General features: G+C 44.9%; 1 protein-coding gene across 1 annotated transcript in view; it reads right to left on the bottom strand.

The window, feature by feature from the left end:
• SLC7A14 (solute carrier family 7 member 14) overlaps positions 1-11,017 on the bottom strand; it is a 72,542-nt gene extending 61,525 nt beyond the window's left edge. The window contains exon 1 of the mRNA XM_087872070.1: positions 10,815-11,017. The gene's annotated coding sequence lies outside the window, so the exon portion shown is untranslated. The remainder of the gene's footprint in view (positions 1-10,814) is intronic.
• Positions 11,018-17,740: the final 6,723 nt, after the last annotated feature.

Raw genomic sequence — 17,740 nt, 5'->3', positions numbered from 1 at the left:
TCTGCGATTTTAGTTTATTTGTGGAAAAATCAAGGATTAATATAGTAGATGGGGAAAAATCCCAAGCCCACCAAATGGAAATTTATGTTTGATCTGATAAAGGTATTGTGTTCATAGATTTCCCCCCTCATTAGAAACAGAGTTAATACAGTTTTTATATTGGGTGGGGGGAGAGAGCATGAATGCTCCTGCTGTCCTATCAAAGTCATCAGAATAGCAACTTCAGCACCTTGGACAGCGTCCTTTAAGTTTACACCATTCCAACAAATGCTTTCTGGAATAAAACACACTGCTACTACTACTACTTCATCTAATTATTAAATTAACTCATTTTCTGGATGCATATAATATATTAAACTAAGAGAATAAGTTGGTTTAATATGACATGGTACGTAATAAAAACACCAGCCAAGGTTTATACTAAATAGATTACCAGATCTGTTTTTGAATACAGCCATTTGGGCTTATTCAGGATGAATGACCATCTGTCAGAAATGGCGTAGTAGGATCTCCTGCTTGGGCGGGGGATGGGGGGTTGGACTAGATGACCTACAAGGTCCCTTGCAACAGATCTGCTAATCTGTTAATGTGCGTACTGTGATTTCTCTGAATGCAGACTCAAATATTAAGGGTTGTTCACTTTCGTATAAACCACAAATGTTGAGTTCATACAACATTGCTAAACCCAAAATCTGGATTAACAAACATGATGGCTGTATTGTTGTAACCTGCTTTTTTCAAATGGATGTTATGGCTTAATATGCTGGCTTAGTTTACATTGCATACCACAGAAATTGGTGTTTTCCCATATGTTGAATCATAAATTATCCATCTTCACTTTGGCCTAGTTTGGCATATTGTACAAACTAAGCACAGAGCTCATAGGCTGCAAATCTTTGTGTGACTGCCAAAACTGCAGGCATTTAAACACTAGGCACTTTGACTTGTCCAAACATTTTAAACTATTTTATTGCCACTCTGTACAGTATCATGTACTGCCTCTTGGTATTATGTTATGTGAGGAATAATCACCTGGCATTTTTATTATGCTGTAATCTAGACTGAGATCCATTAGGCAGTCTAGAAATGTTTAACTAAATAAATATACTAAATACATTCTCAGCATTCTCTTGGTAACAATAGCAATATTATAGTGTGCCTGATCAAGCCAGTTTTTGCTCTTATAATATGAACATAAGCAGCTACCATGCAGCAATTTAAACCATTGTTCCCTTTAGTTCTATAGATTGCAGCAGCTTTGCTAAATTTCAGGCATAAGCAATTTCGCAGCCCTCTATGGAGACACTGGTAACTGAAATTTTTCAAGCTTAAAAACTATATGATTAATCAGGAATTTATGGCTCTTTCCTTAATGCCAAAAGGGGGGGGGGAACCCAACACATTAAAGTTTCTATTGATCCACATTTATAAAAAGGATCCTTAGATGAAAAGGGGAACAAAAAAAAAAAATCAAGAAAATTCTAATTCATGCAGCTGTTGAAAAATAGTGTTAATCCAATAGCATACAGAGGACTTGGAAATGGCACCAGATCTCATAAATAAATTGATTCTGCATTTAATTGTGCTTTCCAAAAGTCCAAGTAAGAAAAAAAAGTGGTTTAGCCAAATTAGAAGTTACCGATTATTACATATATAACGTCATTGGACAATACTAAGCCTAAAAGGAAATTAGAATGAACAATCTGATGTAGTGGTTATGGACTCTCTTTGAAATCCTTCCTTCCTTCCTTCCTTCCTTCCTTCCTTCCTTCCTTCCTTCCTTCCTTCCTTCCTCCCTCCCTCCCTCCCTCCCTCCCTCCACTCCTCCCTCCCTCCACTCCTTCCCTTCCTTCCTCCCTCCCTCCCTTCTTCCATTCCATTCCATTCATCTCACAGGATCTTTCTGGAAATAAAAGGAAAGAAGTTCCCCCATGTACACTGCCTTTTGCTCCTGAATAGATGGAATATATAACTAAGACATCAATATTGTAACTCCAACAGATGCCATAGAAATATCTTAACTACTGAATTTTACCAATGGAACAGGTAAACCTGAGCCATCCCTTGGATTCTAGATAGGGAAGAATAAAACAAAGGCCCATTCTACATGCTGCATTCCATCACAGAATGTTTCTAGGAATGTTATTAAGAGAATATCATTAAAGGTGCACAGCATCACCATTTTCCTGCTGCGGACCAGATAAATCAGCCTGGTGAACTTGTTGTTAGCTGCAAAGTTGTGTCTGACCCATCGCGACCCCATGGACAACTTTCCTCCAGGCCTTCCTGTCCTCTACCATCCCCTGGAGACTATTTAAGATCACACAGACTGCTTCAGTCACTCCATCCAGCCACCTCATCCCCTTCTTCTTTTGCCCTCAATCGTTCCCAGCATTAGGTTCTTCTCCAGTGAGTCCTTCCTTCTCATTAAATGGCCAAAGTATTTCAGTTTCATCTTTAGGATCTGGCCTTCTAAAGAGCAGTCAGGGTTGATCTTCTCTAGGACTGACCGGTTTGATCACCTTGCAGTCCAAGGGACTCATAGGAGTCTTCTCCAGCACCAGAGTTCAAAGCAGAGGTGGTATTCAGCAAGTTCTGACCAGTTCTGAAGAACCGGTAGCAGAAATTTTGAGTAGTTTGGAAAATCGGTAAATACCACCTCTGATTGGCCCCACCCCCATCTATTCTCTGCCTCCCAAGTCCCAGCTGATCCGGAGGAAATGGGATTTTGCAGTAACCTTCCCTCCGAGTGGGGTGGGAATGGAGATTTTACAGTATCCTTCCCCTGCCATGCCCACCAAGCCACACTTACCAAGCCGTGCCACGCCCACCAAGCCACACCCACAGAACTGGTAGTAAAAAAATTTGAATCCCACCTCTGGTTCAAAGGCCTCAATTCTTTGATGCTCAGCCTTCCTTATGGTCCAACTTTCACAGCCATACATTGCAACTGGGAAAACCATAGCCTTGACTATACACACTTTTGTTGGCAGGGTGATGTCTCTGCTTTTTAATATGCTGTCTAAGTTTGCCATAGCTTTTCTCCCCAGGAGCAAGCATCTTTTAATTTCTTGGCTGTAGTTCCCATGTGCCCATCTTGGAGCCCAGGAAAATAAAATCTGTCACTACCTCAATTTCTTCCCCATCTATTTGCCAGGAATTGAGAGGGCCGGGAGCCATGATCTTGGTTTTCTTAATGTTGAGTTTCAAGCCAACTTTTGCACTCTCCTCCTTCACCCGCATCAGAAGGCTGTTTAGTTTCTCTTCACTTTCTGCCATTAGAGTGGTATCATCTGCATATCTGAGGTTGTTGATATTTCTCCCGGTAATCTTAATTCCAATTTGTGATTCATCTAGGCCCCCTGGTGAACTAGAGCAGGTCTATTGGCAGAGATTTCAACATTCTGCCCTTGTTGAAGCAGAAATATTCTGATTTGGGGCATGGAGATTTAATTTGGTTGCTATGCTTCTAAAGAATTCTTATATCTACTTATCCTTCATACATTGGCTTACCTCTTTTTATTTAATTCTTTTTTTATAAACCAACCAAACTATTGGATATCATGAGCCTTTTGCTATGTAAGAAAGCCCACCTGAATTGAAAAACCCTGGATAATAAAAAAAAAGCGAGCTTTTTTTTGTAATTGTAGAGTAATTTTGTAATTTTTTGCTGCAAAGGAAATTAAGAGCTTCTTTCTATTTGTTTTAATCTTTTCTTTCTGCACTTTTGTCTTACATCTTTTTCCCTTCTTTTTTTGTTCTCTTTATTCTGTACTAGTTTGTGTTAGTTTAATGTCTTCTTTCCTACCCTCAAAATGATACCATAGAGCACTGCGCACCAGAACAACTAGACACAAGAACAGTTTTTTCCCGAACTCCATCACTCTGCTAAACAAATAATTCCCTCAACATTGTCAAACTAGTTACTAAGTCTGCTTTACTATTAATCTTCTCATTGTTCCAACCACCCATCTCCTTCCACTTATGACTGTATGACTGTAATTTTGTTGCTGGTATCCTTAAGATTTATATTGGCTTTTTCCTAATATGATTTGATTGCTTATTTGTTCCCTATGACTATCATTAAGTGTTGTACCTTATGATTCTTGACAAATGTATCTTTTCTTTTAAGTACACTGAGAGCATATGCACCAAGACAAATTCCTTGTGTGTCCAATCACACTTGGCCAATAAAAAATTCTATTCTATTCTAAATATACTGTACATCAACATACTTGTACTTCCAGATAGTGGCTCCATTCCTTGCATTTAAGTGAAGTGATAATCTTTCGAACCAAATAGCAATGCACTCACTTGGGGGCTTTTAATAGACAAGTCTAGAGTGGCAGAAAGAGCAAAAGTGAAAGCTTCAATAACTGATTGGTGGAAAGCTAATATCAATCTCCTTGAGAATCTACCTGCATAATGCACAGAAGAATTGTCATTCTGACTCAGTACATTATGCAGTTGGACATATTGTACTCTTAAAGCAGGTACATTTTAATACGTGACATGTAAGACTGTTCGAAACATCTTTCATCATAACATAACAGAATCACAGAGTAGGAAGAGAACTTGGAGGCCTTTTAGCTCAACCCCCTACTCAGGTAACAAACCCTATACCATTTCAGACAAATGGCTGTCCAGTATCTGCTTAAAAGACTTGAATGATGGAGCACCCACAACTTCTGAAGGCAAGCTGTTCCATTGGTTAATTGTTCTCACTATCAGGAAATTTCTCCTGGTTGGTTCTCTCCTTGATTAGTTTCCATCCCTTATTTCTTATTTATTTTATTTTTATTTATTTTATTTATAATATTTCTTGTCTTGCCTTCAAGTGCTTTGGAAAATAGGTTGAGCCCCTCATCTTTATGGCAGCCCCTTAGATATCGGAACACTCCTATCCAGGGTGGATTTGATTTAAATCAAGTTGATTTAAATCACAATTTAAATCATGATTTAAATCACTAGTAAAAAGGCTTGATTTAAATCAACTCGATTTAAATCATAATTTTTAAAGAGCAACTGTCAGCTCTGCTACTCCTTTGACCCACTGTTGACTCACCGATAGTCCCAGTGTTGCAGAATATACAGCCTCATGCTACATAACTAAGCTCCATTTCATGCTGAATAAACTAAATTATTTATGTATCTTAAATAGAAAACTATCTTACGATAGATTTTTACCCCAAAAGTTTTTTATTAAAATAAATTCGCTAAAAATAAAAAAAATCCGATTTAAATAAAAAAAAATCCGATTTAAATTTAAAAAATCTTATTTTTTTGATTTTTTTAAAAAAAATCATTGATTTTTATCCACCCTGCTCCTATCATGTTGCCCCAGTCCTTCTTTTCGCTAGATTAGCCATATCCAATTCCTGCAACCATTCTTGATATGTTTTAGCCTCCAGCCCCCTAATCATCCTTGTTGCTCTTCTCTGTACTCTTTATAGAGTCTCAACATCTTTTCTATATTGTGGTGATCAACACTGGAATGCAATATTCCAAGTATGGTCTTACCAAAGCATAATAAAGTGGTACTAACTCTTCACGTGATCTTGATTCTATACTTTTGTACATCAGAAGCTGCATTCTAGAGAGGCAAAAACCCATGGATTCAGATTTTACTACATACTTATCCTTGGATGTGTTATTCCCATTTATTTGGTGCATGTTACAAATAAGAGGGAATAAGAAAAGCAGAGGAACCAATTTGGGATTAGAAAGAAATTTGCATGGAATAAACGGAGCCAAGGAAGAACTGAATATTTAATACTTGTGTATCTCTACTCAGAGATAAATCCAATGGGAACACTCTTCAGCCTGACAGCTAGAGTAATTATTATTCTGGAGTAAACACTTTAGTAGAATACAGCTGGCTGTTTTTTGAGAATCAGTGCCTGGTTTTAGCATTTTAGATCCAGCTGTTTTTAACAACAAACCTATTTGATTGTCTCAATCCTAGAAAATGTATTTCTGGATTGTCAGATATCTTCCATTTCTCTTTCTTTCTCCTCTCTCCATTCCTAATTTTTATTTTCATTCATCCTACCAATTATCATCCATAGTATACATCCATTATTTTTGTTTCCTCCAGGATTTCTTGCTTTGCAATTATTTCTCATTTGGTTTCATAACCTGATATGGTAACCTGATTCCACAGATCTACAGGTCGTCCTCGACTTACGAACCAAATTGAGCCCAAAATTTCTGTTGCTAAGCAAGACAGTTGTAAAATGAATTTTTCCCCATTTTATAACCTTTCTGGCCACATTTCTTAAGTGAATCACTGCAGTTGTTAAGCTAGTAACCCGGTTGTTAAGTGTCAGACGGTGGCAAAAGGTGATCATAGGATCCTGGGACACTTCAGCCAACATAAATACATGTCATTTGTCAAATGTCTGAATTCTGATCACATGACCAGGGGGATGCTGCAACGGTCATAACTGTGAAAGACAGTCAGTTTTTTCAGTGCTGTTGTAACTTCGAACGGTCATTAAATGAATGGTTGTAAGTGGAGGATTACCCGTACACAGATCTTTGGGAGGAATCATGGAAATACTTAATTTTGTTTTTGGCTTCTATTCATCTTTAGTGCATCCTTCCTTAAATCCCTTGTGCCTTCTCCCCTCTTTGCCAATGTAGGTGGTTTGGCACTTTATGAAACAACTCCCCATTCTGAGCTTCTCAAGGGTTGGTTAGACCAGTTTTCCTCAAACATGGCTACTTTAAGCCTCCCAGAATTTCCTAGAGCCATGATGGCGAACCTATGGCACGGGTGCCACAGGTGGCACGTGTAGCCATATCAGTGGGCATGCCAGCTCAGCTCTGGCGCGCATGCGCGCGCTGGCCAGCTAATTATAGGGCCTTCTGGGCCCACCAGAAGTAGGGAAACAGGCTGTTTCCTGCCTCCGGAGGGCCTGGGGGGTGGGTGGGGAAGGCCCATTTTTCTTTCTTATCTGGCTCCAGATCCTCTCTGTGTATCTGTGGAGGGCGAAAACAGCCTTTCCCACTCCCTCGGAGGCCCTCCGGAGGCCTGAAAGGGCCCATTTCCTAACTTCCGGTGGGACAGGAAGTTATGTTTTTTGCTGTCCCCAGCCTCCAGAGACTCCTAGGGAGTGGGAAAGGCTGTTTTTGCCCTTCCCAGATGCATAGAGAGGATCTGGAGCCAGGTAAGAAAGAAAAACGGGCCTACCGGGCGATCACATGGCAGAAGCGGAGGGGGGAGGCGGGGTTGCTCATGCATGCGCAGGGCAGGACGCATAGAATTATGGGGGTGGGCACGCGCACATGCAAACCTCCTCCCCCCCTCTCCTGGCACACGATGGCAAAAAGGTTAGCTATCACTGTCCTAGACAGTGGAGTCCACACATCTCACCAAACACTGGTTAGACAAAGATGTTATCAGAGTATGAATATTCATAGACCGGAATAGATTAGCCAATGGGGACTGTTTGGATAGACATGGTAACAGGTCAGTCAATGGGGTCTGTTTGGAGACCCTTTGGAGTCTGGTCGTGGCTTAGACTTGCTGAACTGTATAGAAGGGTTGGTTTGGCCTCTGTAATGTGAGCCTCTGTACAATATATTAGCCTCTGAATCTCTCTACTCTGTAATGACTTGCTTCTATGAATATTGCTTCTGTGTTCCTGATATTGTATGCTGAATTCTGCTGTATGGTATTGTATATCAAGAAGTTACTTATATAATTTGAATCCTGCTGAAGTGTCTGATTGTATGTGCTGCAAAAAACTCTGACAGATGTCAGGGCAAATTCAAGATTATTGTTATTTTTTTTCTTGATTACTTAGAATCAGAGAACATCTTCCTTAGGCAGTTAGGACTGGCAATGATGCTAGGGAAAAATACTCTTATTAGTCATATAATACAGGGCTTGAGAAAAATCTCTTGAGTAAATACTACACAATATAGATCCCCCATTCCAAGTGCGGAAACATCTTCTAGAGAGGGATGAGCTATAAGTCCTTTCAATCAACCAATCAATCAATCAATCAACCAACCAACCTCATTAATCTTGAATAGCTATTTATCTACATGCTAACAGATATTCCTACCAATGCCAAAGTGTTCTGGGTCATATGAACCATTTCCCTTCCCTTGGAGATCTCCCTCCCTCCCTCTCTCTCTCTCCCCTCCCTCTCTCTCTCTTTCCCTCCCTTCCTCCCCCCCCCTCTCTCATACACACACCACAGAATGAAAGGGACTGGGCTGCAATTCATAGGCTCAATTCATTTGGGTTTCTTTTCTTTTAGAAGATAAAAAATTGGAAAATAAAAATTATTGTGGAAAAAAAAATGTTGGTAATATCTTTTAACCTCCCTTCCATTTATTCCACTAACTACTAAATGCTACCTCCAAAAAGTGCATTGTACATTAAACATTGAAGGTTATTGCTGGTATGTTTAAGTCATTTCAACTATTGTTTTTGACTGATCTTTTTTTTTTTTACCTAAAAACTATATTCCACCTAAATTTGCCTTGCTGTATCATATGACATATATAATAACCAATTCCAGCATGAATTTAATTAGGAAAGTTTCATTTTTCCAACATGCTGCCAAATTTGTTCTTACAGCTGACAACCAATATCTTAGTAAATGAGTGATACTTTTCCATCTTTGTGTTCTGGAATTATTTTTAATAAAAATAATTCTGGTTTCAGTTCATACTTGATGTTTTGAATTTTTTTTTTTGAACATTTCAAAATATTTCCTTCCAATTCTTTTGAACCTTTTTTTTTTTTTTTTTTGCTTTGGCCACATATGGTCGAACGTGCCTTCCCTGTTGTAGCATTTCCAACATCTGCTTTTATATGATTTGTCTCTCTTGGTAATCGCTGATGAATTTCATGCCATCTGTACATTCATTTAGGACTTTTTGCTTTGATGCTGCTGGAAAAAATGTCCTGTGTATCTCAGGAGAATCTCTATCCTTCCCTCTATAACCGGGGAAATCGTTCGCCTGCCCTTTTCCGAATGGCAGAACACTTTCCAGCTGCGTAAATTGGTAACAAAACCAACAAATCAACAGCGCTCGTGACAGCATCCTTTTATTATCATGGTCTTTGTCATTATCCAGATACGAATGCATGGTGTACTCCGTTCTTTGCACAATGGTTGAAGAGTTCAAATATAACGTGAAGCAAGCAAGAATTCCAAGATACACGATTAAAAAACGTAAGACTGTCTCTTTGAATATCAGCGGCAAGTAAACTTACAGAACATACCCCAAGCAGCTCCATTACCACAGAAGCTTGCGTGTGAGACTTCTGAAGTTGGAAAACATACAAGGGGAAGTGATTGGAGCCTTCACAACATCTTACATAAACGCAGAGAGAAGGTGGAAAAGGTGGGAGGGGGGGAGAGAGAGGGAAGGAGGGAGAGAGGGAGAGAGAGAGGGAAGGAGGGAGAAGAGAGAGAGACAGAAAGAGAGAGGGAAAGAGAGAGGGAGGGAGGAGGGAGAGAGAGAGGGAGGGAGGAGGAGAGAGAAAGGGAAAGAGAGAAGGAGGGAGGAGAGAGAGAGAAAGAGAGGGAGGAAGAAGGGAGAGAGAGAAAGAGAGAGGGAGAGAGGAGAGAGAGAGAATGAGAGAGGGAAAGAGAGAGGGAGGGAGGAGGGAGGGAGAGAGAGGGAGGGAGGGAGGAGAGAGAGAGGGGGAAAGAGAGAGGGAGGAAGGAGGGAGAGAGAGAAAGAGAGAGGGAGGGAGGGAGGAGAAAGAGAGAGGGAGGGAGGAGAGAAAGGGAGGGAGAGAGAGAGGAGGAAGGAGGGAGGAGGAGAGAGAAAGGGAAAGAGAGAAGGAGGAAGGAGAGAGAGAATGAGAGAGGGAAAGAGAGAGAGAGGGAGGAGGGAGGGAGGGAGGGAGGAGAGAGAGGGGGGGAAAGAGAGAGGGAGGAAGGAGGGAGAGAGAGAAAGAGAGAGGGAGGGAGGAGAGAAAGGGAGGGAGAGAGAGAGGAGGAAGGAGGGAGGAGGGAGAGAGAGAGGGAGGGAGGAGGAGAGAGAAAGGGAAAGAGAGAAGGAGGAAGGAGAGAGAGAATGAGAGAGGGAAAGAGAGAGAGAGGGAGGAGGGAGGGAGGGAGGGAGGAGAGAGAGGGGGGGAAAGAGAGAGGGAGGAAGGAGGGAGAGAGAGAAAGAGAGAGGGAGGGAGGAGAGAGAGAGAGAAAGAATAAGAGAGGGAAAGAAAGAGGGAGGGAGGAGGGAGGGAGGAGAGAGAGAGAAAGAGAGGGAGGGAGGAGAAAGAGAGAGAAAGAGGGAGGGAGGGAGGAGAGAAAGGGAGGGAGAGAGAGAGGAGGAAGGAGGGAGGGAGGGAGGGAGAGTGCTAAGGAAAAAAAATCCAACATTTTGGACTGCCTCGACTTGTACACTGTACTGCAACGAGTCCACGTAAAAAACAGCTCTGCTTCTTCTTCTTCTTCTGAACGACCCTTCCCTCCATCCCACATCAGAGACGGCAGAGGGAGGGGAGGTGCCGGAAGACAAGCGGGGCAGGGTCTTAGCATCCCCCACCCCACCCCCACTCCCCCGGCAACTCTTAAAAAACTCCCCGAGGACCGGCCTCGCCCTGCTTGCCTCAGCCTCGTCCCGCACGCAGACACGGGTTCGCGTCCCCCAACGGGGAAATTGGGTGGGTGGGCGCGTGGTAGTGGCGGGAGAAAAGGAGGGATGCCAACATCTTCTTCTTGCATCTTCGTGGCGTCTTTTATCTCCTACCCCGCCGCAAATCCTCGTCTTAAGCTACGACCGGGAGCGCTGGAGACAGCCCCCCTTCCACCCCCCCCCCACCCGACACTTTCACTTACCGATGGGAGCGGGCGAAGGGCCGAGGAAGCCGGGCAGACGGATGGCGTCAGGTCCCGGCCGAGGACGCGGATCTGGAGGCAAAGAGGCTTGGCCGCACCTGCCGCTCCGGGGCTCTTGGGCGGCTTTCCCCCTCAGGAGACAACAACCGGGCGGGCGGGGGGGGGAAGAGAGAGAGAGAGAGGGGAAGCGAAGCCGGCTGAGGCTCGGGAACCCCGGCTTGGGCTCGCCACTCCAGCTCTCAATGAGAGGAAGAGGAGGAGGAGGAGGAGGAAGAAGAAGAAGGCGTCTCTCCGGTCCGCAGCTAGAAGGGGGGTGGGTGGGAGCTGCTGGGGAGGGGCTGGGGAAGATGCTCGCCTCGCCACCGCCTGCTTGCTGTGTTTGCGCTTGGGAAGGCTAAGCCGAGGCCGGCGTCGCGCCGCAGTCCCTCAATTATTCAGCGCTCTTCTGCCGGCTCTCTCGCTCTCGCTCTTCCCATCTGCTCCCCGCCGCCACGTGATCCGCCTCAGCGCCGGGAACAGGCGGCTGACGTCCCATGAGGAGATCCATCCAGCAGCCCCGAGTCTTGAAAGAGGCCTGCGACGGCCGGAGCTCTTTTTTTGGCGCCGTTCCCACAACCCGCCAAACAACCCGGGTTGACAATAGCAGCAGCGGCGACTATCTTCCCCCAAGGCGCGCCGCTATCCTAAACTAATCATTCTAACCCGGGAGGGCTTCGCGGGACGCGTTAGTTAGACCGAGGGCGCCGCTGCGTTTCCCATAAACGGGTAGACTGGGGCAGGGGTCTCCAACCTTGGCCCCTTTAAGCCTGGAGGACCTGGCTGGGGAATTCTGGGAGTTGAAGTCCTCCAGGCTTAAAGGGGCCAAGGTTGGAGACCCCTGGATTAAGGTATCTAGCAAAGCTGGCTGGGGAATTCTGGGAGTTGAAGTCCTCCAGGCTTAAAGGGGCCAAGGTTGGAGACCCCTGGACTAAGGTATCTAGCAAAGCTGGCTGGGGAATTCTGGGAGTTGAAGTCCTCCAGGCTTAAAGGGGCCAAGGTTGGAGACCCCTGGATTAAGGTATCTAGCAAAGCTGGCTGGGGAATTCTGGGAGTTGAAGTCCTCCAGGCTTAAAGGGGCCAAGGTTGGAGACCCCTGGACTAAGGTATCTAGCAAAGCTGGCTGGGGAATTCTGGGAGTTGAAGTCCTCCAGGCTTAAAGGGCCAAGGTTGGAGACCCCTGGATTAAGGTATCTAGCAAAGCTGACTGGGGAATTCTGGGAGTTGAAGTCCTCCAGGCTTAAAGGGGCCAAGGTTGGAGACCCCTGGATTAAGGTATCTAGCAAAGCTGGCTGGGGAATTCTGGGAGTTGAAGTCCTCCAGGCTTAAAGGGCCAAGGTTGGAGACCCCTGGATTAAGGTATCTAGCAAAGCTGGCTGGGGAATTCTGGGAGTTGAAGTCCTCCAGGCTTAAAGGGGCCAAGGTTGGAGACCCCTGGATTAAGGTATCTAGCAAAGCTGGCTGGGGAATTCTGGGAGTTGAAGTCCTCCAGGCTTAAAGGGGCCAAGGTTGGAGACCCCTGGATTAAGGTATCTAGCAAAGCTGGCTGGGGAATTCTGGGAGTTGAAGTCCTCCAGGCTTAAAGGGGCCAAGGTTGGAGACCCCTGGATTAAGGTATCTAGCAAAGCTGGCTGGGGAATTCTGGGAGTTGAAGTCCTCCAGGCTTAAAGGGCCAAGGTTGGAGACCCCTGGATTAAGGTATCTAGCAAAGCTGGCTGGGGAATTCTGGGAGTTGAAGTCCTCCAGGCTTAAAGGGCCAAGGTTGGAGACCCCTGGATTAAGGTATCTAGCAAAGCTGGCTGGGGAATTCTGGGAGTTGAAGTCCTCCAGGCTTAAAGGGGCCAAGGTTGGAGACCCCTGGATTAAGGTATCTAGCAAAGCTGGCTGGGGAATTCTGGGAGTTGAAGTCCTCCAGGCTTAAAGGGGCCAAGGTTGGAGACCCCTGGATTAAGGTATCTAGCAAAGCTGGCTGGGGAATTCTGGGAGTTGAAGTCCTCCAGGCTTAAAGGGGCCAAGGTTGGAGACCCCTGGATTAAGGTATCTAGCAAAGCTGGCTGGGGAATTCTGGGAGTTGAAGTCCTCCAGGCTTAAAGGGGCCAAGGTTGGAGACCCCTGGATTAAGGTATCTAGCAAAGCTGACTGGGGAATTCTGGGAGTTGAAGTCCTCCAGGCTTAAAGGGCCAAGGTTGGAGACCCCTGGATTAAGGTATCTAGCAAAGCTGACTGGGGAATTCTGGGAGTTGAAGTCCTCCAGGCTTAAAGGGCCAAGGTTGGAGACCCCTGGATTAAGGTATCTAGCAAAGCTGACTGGGGAATTCTGGGAGTTGAAGTCCTCCAGGCTTAAAGGGCCAAGGTTGGAGACCCCTGGATTAAGGTATCTAGCAAAGCTGACTGGGGAATTCTGGGAGTTGAAGTCCTCCAGGCTTAAAGGGCCAAGGTTGGAGACCCCTGGATTAAGGTATCTAGCAAAGCTGGCTGGGGAATTCTGGGAGTTGAAGTCCTCCAGGCTTAAAGAGCCAAGGTTGGAGACCCCTGGATTAAGGTATCTAGCAAAGCTGGCTGGGGAATTCTGGGAGTTGAAGTCCTCCAGGCTTAAAGGGGCCAAGGTTGGAGACCCCTGGACTAAGGTATCTAGCAAAGCTGGCTGGGGAATTCTGGGAGTTGAAGTCCTCCAGGCTTAAAGGGGCCAAGGTTGGAGACCCCTGGACTAAGGTATATAGTGGGTCCCCAGCTTTGAGTCAAGAGCAGGGGTCAGCAACCTGCGGCTCCGGAGCCACATGCGGCTCTTTGGGCCCTCTGCTGTGGCTCCCCGTCAGGTGATCCCACCCCTGGCTGGCCCCGCCCCTCGCCCTCCCCTCCCAATCACTCCTCACCTGGCCTGAGAAGGTAAGGGCGACCGTAGGGGATGGAGAAGCGGCCAGGACAGAGACAGAGAGATAGAGAGGAGGAGAGAGAGAGACATAGAGAGATACAGAGAGAGAGAAGAAGAGAGAGGAGGGAGGGAGGGGAGAGAGAGATATGTCAAGAAGGTTTTGTGGTTCCTGGTGTTTTTTAACAACTGGTTCTCTGCCCTAATGACCAGCTGGGTAGGCGTGGCTAGGGGGGTCACGTAACTGGTGGAAGTGAGTGACATCGAGTTGGCCACGCCCACCCAGGTTTTGTGGCTCCTGGTGTTTTCTTTTCTGTGGAAAACGGGTCCAAATGGCTCTTTGAGTGTTTAAGGTTTCAGACCCCTGGTCAAGAGTATTCATTTGTCCTCCTGCTTTCACCCTCAAAGGCAGCCAGGCAGCCTGTAATGTTGGGAAAGGAGGATGCTGTTGAGGGTTTCTTGGGGCTCTCTGAGCTTGTTTTTTTTTCCCCTGCAAGATGTTTTTTTACCCTAACTAGGTAACATCATCAGGGCTAGTAAGGAGTGCTATTTGCTGTCAGTTTATATTCTGGTGACTTGCTTGTCTGTGTGGGTGAGATCAGTGGTGGGTTTCAAAATTTTTTATTACCGGTTCTGTGGGTGTGGCTTGGTGGGCGTGGCTTAGTGGGCGTGGCATGGGAAGGACACTGTCAAATCTCCATTCCCACCCCACTCCGGGGGAAGGATACTGCAAAATCCCCATTTCCTCCTGATCAGTTGGGACTTGGGAGGCAGAAAATAGATGGGGATGGGCCAGTCAGAATTTTTACTACCGGTTCTCCGAACTACTCAAAATTCCGCTGCCGGTTCTCCAGAACCGGTCAGAACCTGCTGAAACCCACCTCTGGGTGAGATAGAGATTAGAGATTCTTTGGCTGTGTTCTTTAGTGGTGGCTTCTTAGCAGCACTGATGATTGTAGAGATTCTCAGCCATCCAGGTCGTGATTGTCCCAAAGGTGCTTTTTCAGGAGGCAAATGGTCTTTCTTGTTTTTTTTTTTCTTTTGAAGATGTTTTGCTTCTCATCCAAGAAGCTTCTTCAACTCTGCCAGGATAGTGGGGAATGGAAGATTTATATTCCTTGCAGACAGCTGGTCATCTGCATCCTTTTAGCCGGGTCCTTGAAGCACTTGGAGGTTTATCTGTGTCCTCAAGGTCCCCTGAGTAGTTGCTCCTGGCTCCTGTAGTTTGCAATTTTGTTCTCTGGAAATCCATTCCTACTCCCACACCATTCAAAGGGCGTTCATCCCAAACTGTATAGCTATTGTACAGTCTTCAAAAGAAAAAAAAAAACAAGAAAGTCCAGTTGCCTCCTGAAAAAGCTCCTTTGGGATAGCACTGATAATGTTACCTAGTTATGGCAATGAAACGTCTTCAAGAAAACAAGCAAGCTCAGAGAGCATCAAGGACCCCTCATTTCAATCCTGAGCTACAAAATATTCTCCTTTAATTGATGTTGGCAGTTGAGTCCTTCTTGACAGACCCTCCCCGTTACCGTATGGGGCCAGGACCTCAAAAGCAAACTTTGGGCCCGAGGTTTGTTTCCTTTCTAACATTTTTCATAACTCCATTCCAAATTAATCAACCCACCAACCAATCAATCAATTCTGCTAAACCAGTGTTTCTCAACCTTGGAAGCTTGAAGATGGGTGGACTTCAACTCCCAGAATCCCCCAGCCAGCAGCGCTGGCTGGGGGTTTCTGGGAGTTGAAGTCCACCCATCTTCAAGCTTCCAAGGTTGAGAAACACTGTGCTAAGCGCTCAGCACAGTGTTCTTTCTGCCACTGGATAATGGATCTTTTTTTCATCGGACATGCTGCTGGTAGGGTTGGTGATGGGAGATTAATCTGGGATTCCCTGCTTACAAAGTGCCTGGCTAATGCTTTTTTGTAACGGCGCCCAGTACTCCCCTTCCCAGTTAAAATGTATTTAATCTCTTTTAAGGGGACTTGCTTATCCTTGCATCTGCGTAATGTGAGCTTTACTTACCGATAGCACAGGGAAACCGGCACCTCAAAAGAAAGCTCCTTTTTCAGTTCATTCCTGCTAAAGTCTCTTCTCTATTTACTCCCTTCCCACCAACAAAGCAAATCTTTAAACAACCTTCAACTAAGTGTTAAAAGACTAGACCAAGGCAAGACTTTGGGATGCAAAAGGATGTTCTTACTTACTGAACCGTATATTGTACGTTTGGCAAAACCTATGCCAAAGGAATGGAATGGAATGGAATGGAATAGAATAGAATAGAATTAGAATAGAATAGAATAGAATAGAATAGAATAGAATAGAATAGAATAGAATAGAATAGAGAATGGGAATAGGAATAGGAATAGGAATAGGAATAGGAATAGGAATAGGAATAGGAATAGGATAGTATGGGAATAAGAATGGGAATGGGAATGGATAGTATAGGGAATGGGATAGGGAATGGGAATGGAAGAGAAGAGGGGTAGAATAGAACAGAACAGAACAGAACAGAACAGAATAGAATAGAATAGAATAATAGCACAGCACAGCATAGCATAGAATAGCATAGAATAGAATTCTTTATTGGCCAAGGGTGATTGGACACACAAGGAATTTGTCTTCGTGGAAAGAGAGTCCCTCTGAGATTCAAATAACCCTTTAGTGTGGCCATGAACCCCAAACACAGCCCCAAGGAGTTTTACTGAGCCCTGGTGATGCAGTCGTTAGAATATAGTATTACAGGCAAACTCCGCCCACAGTCAGAAGTTTGATCCTGATGGTTGACTCAGGTTGACTCAGCCTTCGATCATTCCAGTTGGAATGTGGATCCAAATTGTCGAGGGCAATATGCAAATAATGCTTACATTGTAAACCACCCAGAGACTTCTGTAAAGGGCTATGCAGTGGTATGCAAGCCGAAAGGCTATCATTATTTGCTATTAAATCCGTTAGCTTTGGCACGGATTACTTGGAAATCAGGCAAATTGGAATCAAATGGCAGTGTTTTGGAGGGCTCTGAAGAACTGGCTCTTCACTCAGGCCTTTGGCCCTTTGCTTCCTTTGTTCTTGTTCCCATCTTGCTTTGTTTTCTCTGCCATCTCTCTTCCTTTGTTTTGTGTTGATTTGGTGTTTTTTCTTGCTGATTTTAAACATTTTGAACAATCTGTAAACCACCTAGGGCAGTGATGGCGAACCTTTTCAGTACCGAGTGCTGAAAGAGCCGAGGTGGCACAGTGGTTAGAGTGCAGTACTGCAGCTACTTCAGCTGATTGCTAGTTCAGCAGATCAGCGGATCAAATCTCACCAGCTCAAGATTGACTCAGCCTTCCATCCTTCCGAGGTGGGTAAAATGAGGACCCAGATTGTTGGGGGCAATATGCTATTTAGTATACTGTCTTTGGTGTAAGCCGCCCAGAGTCCTTGGAGAGTGGGCGGCATAGAAATATGACTAATAAAAATAATAATAATAAAAAAGGGAGCACTTCACGTGTGCTTATCAGGGCCGCGACCAGGAAGAGGAGCTGCTCAGGGGGCATGTGTGCACTTCTGGTACTTCTGTACTTCTGGTTTCTGGCGCGCCAGCAAGTCTTCCAGTTAGTGCCACGCATGTGCATGCACCGATCATCTGGCCAGCGCACATGCTCATGCCAGAAAACAGTTTCCAGCACTGCTGCACGCACAAAGGCCAGCTGACCATCGCGTGCGCATGTGCGCCAGAAACCCAGAATAGGCGACGCTGCGCATGTCAGGCAACATGGGTCTGCGTGCCACTTCTGGCACAGGTGCCATAGGTTCGCCATCACGGACCTAGGGTCACTGTGAATTAGTTGGCATATAAATATAATAACTTACTATGTATTATTTTGTTTTATTTTATTATCATATAAATATAATATTATATTTATATCAATCATCATCTTTATCATCATCACCTTTCTAGCCATTGTCTGTCCACTGCAGGATGAAGGCCTCTTCTACCTATTTCCAACCAATATGGTCCTGAGCTTTCTTTTGCCA

Source organism: Pantherophis guttatus, chromosome 6, assembly GCF_059756535.1.
Source record: "Pantherophis guttatus breed Tessera chromosome 6, ASM5975653v1, whole genome shotgun sequence".
NCBI classification, from domain to species: Eukaryota; Metazoa; Chordata; class Lepidosauria; order Squamata; family Colubridae; genus Pantherophis; species Pantherophis guttatus.
Note: the sequence above shows the minus strand (reverse complement) of the source record. Positions and strands in the feature narration are given on the sequence as shown.